This window comes from Martes martes (assembly GCF_963455335.1).
Source record: "Martes martes genome assembly, chromosome: 5".
NCBI classification, from domain to species: Eukaryota; Metazoa; Chordata; class Mammalia; order Carnivora; family Mustelidae; genus Martes; species Martes martes.
This window is the reverse complement of record NC_137892.1, coordinates 137,778,080-137,786,461: the sequence shown is the minus strand read 5'-3', so window position 1 is coordinate 137,786,461 and position 8,382 is coordinate 137,778,080.

Here is an 8,382-nt window from a genome sequence, read left to right as displayed (position 1 = left end):
CCACTGGAATGAAACAAATGGTGGGAGGAAAACTTGTACTGTGTAGAAATATTTTTAAAACAATGAAAAAAGAGCAAAAAGGACAGAAATTACGATGTATTTCCATGCAGTTACTGAGTTTGCCTGCCTCTCCTGCCTCTCCTTCCTCTCCTCCCCCTCTTTGCTTCTGCCATCGTGTCTCTGCGCAAGACCGGCCTCCGTCTTCCTCCTCCTCAGCCTACTCAACATGAAGACAGTGAGGATGAAGACCTGTATGATGATCCACTGATGAATAGTAAATAATCCTGCTGTACTCTTAATAAACTTAACTGCTGTATATATGAGCATCTTCGTGTGAAATCAAACTGTACGGCAAGAACGGATACGTCTTTGTGTCACCATCATCATCACCTCAGTATTCCTAGGGCAGAACATCACAGCAAAGCGTGTGTGGAGGTAGATAGCCTGTCCTTACATAGGCTTAAGGTGAGCGATATTTAATATAAAATTAATAAAATAATTTTTAATTTTTTAATTAATTAAATTTTAATTTTAATTTTTATTTAATAAAATAAGTATTTTATAACTGCTTTTGAAGAATTACATTACAGTATGCCTCTTTCTTGTGATTGGAGAAACCATATCAACCCATTAACAAGGTAAGTGGTTTTTCAAAAAAAAAATGTAACCGTGTTTCTAATACTGTGTAATGAATATTACTGCAGTACTCTATGCCATAAGTATTTTAAAATTAATGATTCATTCACTGGTGTACAGGCTAGGCACTGTGAAAGCATAGGCTACTGTAAAGCAATGATATTGCTGCTATGTAATCGAAACATGAATTGTTATATCTGTAAATATGAATTTTTCACATTATCTTTTCATTTTTCATATTTAGTGTTAATATGTGTAACATTTAGTGTTTTATGTAAGACCGTATTGATGTTAGTAATGACATCTGATTAATCTTATAAACAAATGATGTGAACTTGTGGGATTGATAAATATAGTAAGTATAATACTGTAAATGTATTTTCCTAATATTTTCTGCAGCTCACTTTATTGTGAGAATATGATATGTAGTACATACACAAAATGTGGTCATCAACTATTGTTCTCACTAAGGCTTTCAGCCAACAGTAGGCTACTAGTAGTTAAGTTTTGGAGGAGTGAAAATCCTTTGGAGGATTAAACTGTGCTGGCAGGGGCCTCTAACCCCCGCATTGTTCAAGGGTCAACTGTAATTGATGTTCTAAGTATGGGTTTATTTCTGGGCTCTTACCCTATTTCATTGGTCTGTGTGTCTGTATCTATGCCAGTACCATGTTGCTTTGATTACTATAGCTTTGTAAAGCTTGAAATCAGGGAGCGATACCTGCAGCTTTGTTGTTCTTTCTCTAAGATTGTGTTCAAGTCTTTTGTGGTTCCATATAAATTTTAGGATTATTTATTCTAGTTCCGTGAAAAATGCCACTGGTATTTTGATAAGGATTACATTGAATCGGCAGGTTGCTTTGGGAAGTATTTACTTTTTAACAGTATCGTCTTCTAATCCCTGAGCAAAAAATGTCTCTCAGTTTGGGTCATCTTTAATTTCTTTCATTAGTATCTTATAGTTTTCATAGTTTTTCTTTCATCACCTTGGCTATATTTATTTCTAGGTATTTTAATCTTTTTAACAGAATTATAAGTGGGATTGTTTTCTTAATTTCTTTTACATAGCTTATTTTAAGTGTATAGAAACACAACAGATTTCTGTATATTGTGTATTATGCAACTTTCCCAAGTTCACTTATTCAGATTTTTTTTGTGTGGTCTTTAGGGTTTTCTATGTATAATATCATGTAATTGGCAAATAGTGACAGTTTTACTTCTTCCTTTTCAATATGGGTGCTTTTATTTTTTTTCTCATTTGATTCTATGACTGGGATTTCCAATATTACATTGAATAAAAGTGGTGAGAATGGGCAGCCTTGTCTTGAAATCCTAATCTTAGAAGAAAAGCTTTCGGTTTTTCACTGTTGATTATGATGATAGTTGTGGGTTTGTCATATATAGCCTTTATTATGTTGATATTTCTTTCCTCTATCCAAACTTTGTTAAGAGGTTTTATAATAAATGGATATTGAATTTTATCATCTATTAAAATGATCATATGATTTTTATCTTTTTTTTTTAAGATTTTATTTATTTGACAGAGAGAGCACAGCAGGGGGAGTGGCAGGCAGAAAGAGAGGGAGAAGAAGGCTCCCTGCTGAGCAAGGAGCCTGATGCGGGGCTTAATCCCAAAACTCTGGGATCATGACCTGAGCCGAAGGCAGAGGCTTAACCCACTGAGCCACCCAGGTGCCCCTGTAGTATTTTTAATACTTAGATGAAGCAGTTCTTATTCTTTTCTCATTTCCACTAATCAAATCCTCAGGATGCCCCTATTTTTATCTTTTCTTAATGTGGTATATCATGTTGATTGATTAGTGGATATTAAATCAAGCTTGTACTTCTGGAATAAACACTGTAATGGATTTATGATCTTTTTAATATATTGTTGAATTCAGTTTGCTAATATTTTGTTGAGGGTTTTTGCATCTATGTTTGTCAGGGATATTAGCCTGTAATTTTTCTTTGGTTGGTAGTGTCTTTGTCTAGTTTTGTTATCAGGTTAATGCCGGCCTTGTAGAATGAGATTGGAAATTAAGTGTTCCTTCCACTTCAATTTCTTAGAATAGTTTGAGGAGGATGGGTATTAACTTTAAAAAAATTCTTTTGCTAAAGTTTATCTGACTCCATCTGGTCCTGCACTTTCATTTGATGGCAATTTTTTAAATTACAGACTCAATTTCTTTACTAGTAAGTGGTCCGTTAAGGGTTTCTCTTTCTTCCTGATTCTGTCGTGGAAGATTATATGCTTATAAGAATTTATCATTTTTTTCAAGGTTGTCCAATTTATTGGTGTAAAACTATTCATAGTAGTCTCATAATTTGCAGTGGCAGTTGTAAGTTCACTTTGAATTCTGATTTTATTTAGGCCCTCTCTTTTTCTTGAGTCTAAAGCTTTGTCAATTCTGTTTATTGTTTCAAAGAATCTGTTCTTTCGGTGTTTCGGGGTGTTTTTTTTTCACTCTTTATTTCATTTATTTCTGCTCTGAACTTTATTATTGCTTTCCTTCTGCTAACTTTGGGTTTTGTTTATTCTTCTCTTTCTAGCTCCTTTAGTTACAAGGGTAGATTGAGATTCTTGCTGTCTCTTGAGGTAGGCCTGTATCACTACAAACTTTCCTTAGAAGTGCTTTTGCTGCATCCCACAGATTTTGGAGTATTGCGCTTCCCATTTCATTTACCTTTAGGTATTTTCTGATTTCCTCTTTGCTTTCCTCGTTGGCCCCTTGGCTACTGTTTAGCCTCCACATGCTTGAATTTTTTCCATTTTTTACCCCCTGTAATTAATACCTATGTTCAAACTGTTGTGGTCAGAGAATTCGCTTGCTAGGATTTCACTCTTCTTAAATTTATTGAAACTTGTTTTATAGCCTAACATGTGATCTGTTCTGGGAAATGTTCCATATGCACATGAAAAGAATGTGTATTGACCTGTATGGGGGTGGAGTGTTCTATATATGTATCTCCTAAGTTCATCCTGTCTAATGTGCCACTTAAAGCTACTGTTTCCTTATTGATTTTCTATCTGGATGACTTATCTGTTGGTAAAAGTGCAGTATAAAAAGCCCCTACTATTACTGTGTTACTGTCAGTTTCTCCTTTTACATCTGTTAGTATTTGCTTTATATATTTAGGTGCTCCTATGTTAGATGCATATTTATAAGTGTTCTATCGTCTTGTTAGGTTGATCCCTTTATTGGTATGTAAGCCCTTGTCTCTTGTTAGTTTTTGTTTTAAAGTCTATTTTGTCTGACAGAGTATTGCTACCCCAGCTTTCTTTTCATTTCCATTTACATGGAGTATCTTCTTCCTTGCCTTCACTCTTAGTTTGTGTGTCTTTTGGTCTGAAGTCTCTTGTAGGCAACATATAGATGGTCTTTTCTTTTTTTTAACTTTTATATATTCAGCCACTCTCTTTTGATTGCTGCATTTAGCCCATTTACATTTAATTATTGATAGGTATGCAATTATTGCCCTTTTGTTCATTATTTTCTGGTTTTGTACTTTTCTTCTGTTGTCTTCCCTTGTGGTTAGAGAACCTTTTTGTGTTACTTTTTTGATTCTTTTCTCTTTATTTATGGTGCATCTGCTCGAGGTTTTTGGTTTGTGGTTACCACAAGGCTCATATATAACAACCTATATATATAGCAGTCTGTTTTAAATTGATGATTGCTTACATTTGAAAGCATTCTTTTTTTAAAAGATTTTGTTTATTTATTTGACAGACAGACATCACAAGTAGGCAGAGAGGCAGGCAGAGAGAGGGGGAAGCAGGCTCCCCGCCGAGCAGAGAGCCTGATGCGGGGCTCGATCCCAAGACCCCGAGACCACGACCCGAGCCAAAGTCAGAAGCTTTAACACACTGAGCGGCCCAGCCGCCCCTGAAAACATTCTAAAAACAAATTTTTACTCCCTCTGCCCATGCTTTGTTTTTGACATCATATTTTAGGTATCCCTAACTACTGCAGTTGTAGTTGATTTTACACTTTTTTCTTTTAACCTTCCAACTAGCTTTATAAGTGGTTGATCCACTACTTTTACTCTAGGTCTGCTTTTACCAGTGAGATTCTTTCACTTTCATAATTTTCTTCTAGTTATGGCCTTTTCTTTTCCACTTAAATAAGTTCCTTAAATACATCTCGTAAGGCTGATTTAATGATGAAGAATTCCTATAACTTTTGTCTGAAAAACTTTCTCTCCAATTCTGAATAATAATATTGCCAGGTAGAGTGCCCTTGGTTGTAGGTTCTCTTTTTCTTTTCATAGCTTAACATGTTTTAGCAATTCCTTCTGCCCTGCAAAATTTTTGCTGAAGTCAGCTGATAATCTTATGGGGGTACATAACTAGGGTTTTTATCTTTAGTTTTTTAACGTTATAATTATTGTATCTTGATATAGACCTCTTCAGGTTCATCTTGCTTGGAGCTCTCTGTGCATCCTGGACCTGGATGTCTGTTTCCTTCCCCAGGCTTAGGAAGTTTTCAATTATTATTGTTTCTTCATATGAATTTTCTGTCCCCCTCTCTGGTACCCCTATAATAGGAATGTTAGTCCATTTGATGTCATCTGAGGGATCCCTGAAATTATCCTTATTAGATTTTTTTCTTTTTGTTCAGCTTGGGTGATTTCCACAACCATGTCTTCCAGATGCTGGTAGTACTTCGGCATAATCTAAACTGCTGTTGATTCCCTCTAGTGTATTATGTTATTCTTCAGGTCTGATTGTTTTGGTTTGGTTTGGTTTGGTTTTTTCTATATATTTGTTGAAGTTTTGTGTTTCTTCCAAGTTTGGTAAGTATCTCTATGACCATCACTTTGAACTCTTTATCAGTAGATTGCTGATCTGTTTCATTTAATTCTTTTTCTGAGGTTTTATCTTGTTCTTTAGTTTGAAATATATTCCTGTCTCCTCATTTTGCCTGACTCTCTGTGTTTCTGTATGTTCAGTAGATCAGCTATGTCTCCCAGTCTTGAAGGAGTGGGCTTATGTAGAAAGTGTCCTGTGGGACTCAGAAGTGCAATCTACCCTTATATCAGAACGAGGCACTCCAGAGTTGTCACATGTGGGGTGTGTGCACTTTCCTGTTGTGGCTAGGGCCCAACTGCTATGAACCTGCTGCTGGGCAGAGCTGACCCCCAGCTCAGCTGGCTGGAGCAGCCTGGTGCAGTCACTGTAGATGCACTGGTCAGCTGAGCTGCTCTCCCAGGGGAGGAGCCACTTTGGGGAGACAGAAGCGCTGGATCAGACCAAGGCTGCCCAGTGGGTGTAGTGGCATGGCAACTATTTTGGAGAGGCACCTGCTAGAACAAGCTGGTTTGATGGATCAGGTCTGCAGAGGAACGTCAGGGCAGGACAAGGCAAGCAGTACTAGCTAGGTAGAGCCAGAAATGGTGCCTACCACCACTAGACCAGCGAGGTCCTTTGTCAAAGATTTATTGTATATAGTATACAATACAATAAATAATTATGTTTACTTCTGGGGTTTCTGTTCTGTTCCATTGATCTATGTGTCTGTTTTTGTGCCAGTACTATACTGTTTTGATTACTACAGTTTTATAACTTCAAGTCCTGAATTGTGATACTTTTTCCAGGTTTGTAACTCCTTTTTTTTTTTTTTTTTTTTTTTAAGACAGAGAAATCACAAGTAGGCAGAGAGGCAGACAGGCGAAAGCAGGCTCCCTGCTGAGCAGAGAGCCCAATGCGGGGCTCCATCCCAGGACCCTGAGATCATGACCTGAGCCGAAGACAGAGGCTTAACCCACGGAGCCACCCAGGCGCCCCTACTGTTTGTATTTTGATAGAGATTACATTAAATCTGCAGATTGCTTTGGATAGTATAGACATTTTACCAACATTTGTTCTTCCCACCCATGACCATGGAATGTATTTCTTTTTTTTTTCTAATGTCATCTTTCATCAGCATTTTATAGTTTTCAGAGCGTATGTCTTTTACCTCCTTAGTTAAACTTATTCCTAGGTATTATTTTTGGTGTAACTGTAAATGGAATGGTCTTAATTTCTTTCTGCTGCTTCATTATTTGTGTACAGAAATGCAACAGGTTTCTGTATCTTGATATTACATCCTGTGGCTTTGCTGAATTCATTTATTAGTTCTAGTAGTTTTTGGTGGAGTCTTTAGGACTTTCTATATATAGTATCATGCCATCTGCAAGTAGTAAAAGTTTTACTTCTTTGTCAATCTAGATGCTTTCTATTTCTTTGTCTTGCATGATGGCTGTGGCTAAGATTTCCAGTACTATGTTGAATAAAGGTGGTGAGGGTGGACATCCTTGTCTTTTACTGACTTTAGGGTAAAGGTTCTCTGTTTTTCCCCATTGAGTATGATGTTTGCTGTGGGTTTTTCATATCTGGCCTTTATTATGTTGAGGTATGTTTCCTCTAAACTTACTTTCTTGAGAGTTTTTATCATGAATGGACATTATACTTTGCATCTACTGAAATAAGCATATTTTTATCCTCTTATTGATGTGATGTCATGTTGACTATTCATGAATATTGAGCCACCCTTGCACCATGGGTATAAATCCCACTTGATCATGGTGATTTTTTTAAAATGTGTTATCAGTTTACTATTACTTTGTTGAGGATTTTTGCATCTGTATTCATCCGATATTGGCCTGTAGTTCTTTTTTTTGTGCTGTATCTAGTTTTGGTACCATAGAATGAATTTAGAAGTTTTCCTTCCTACTTCTTGAATAGTTTTAAGAATAGGTATTAGCTCTTCTTTAAATGTTTGGTAGAATTCACCTATGAAGCCATCTGGTCCTGAACTTTTCATTCCTAATTCAATTTCTTTGCTGGCAATCGGTCTGTTCAAATTTTCTGTTTCTAGGAATTTATCCATTTCTTCTAGGTTGTCCAATGTGTTGGCATATAATTTTTAATAATATTCTAATTATATTTCTGTAGTGTTGGTTGTTATTTCTCCTCTCTCATTTGTGAGTTTGCTTTTTTGGTGGTTTTTTTTTTTTTTTTTTTTTGAGGAGTCTGACTAGATTTATAAATTTTGTTGATCTTTTCAAAGAACTAGCTCCTGGTATCTTTTTTTTAAAACTTATCATTTATTTCTGCTCTGATTTTATTATCTCCTTCCTTGTGCTGGTTTGGGGTTTTGTTTGTTCTTTTTCTAGTTCCTTTAAGGGTAAAATTAGGTTGTTTGAGCTTTTTCTTGCTATAAACTTTCCTTAGAATTGTTTTTGCTGCATCCCAAAGATTTTTTGGTTGATTCATTCATTGTTTAGTGGCATGTTATTTAAACTCCATGTATTTATGGTCTTTCCAGATTTTTTTCTTGTGGTTGATTTCTAATTTCACTGACTTGTGGTTAGAAAAGATGCATGGTAGGATTTTGATCTTTTTGAATTTGTTGAGACTTGTCTTGTTGAGAATGTTCCATGTGCATCAAGCAACTCTTTGATACAAAATTTGTATTAACTGGTTCTAATGGTTTTATATGTATTTTGATACTTAAAAGTATAATGAATGGAAATTCTTTACTTGAAGGCTAGTAAAACAATTATTTGATTTACTAGGGCTATGAATATAAATACCTGTGAAACATCAAAAATAGTAGGTACTTTACCCTTTGCTTATATAATAAGCCCTAGTTCTGTGTGAAATATTAGCAATCAATGAAACCAAGAGGGCACAGCACTGGAAAAGGTCTGAAACATAACATTTTGGAAGAATCTGGCTTTCTAATGATGCTGTAAGAGTAAAAT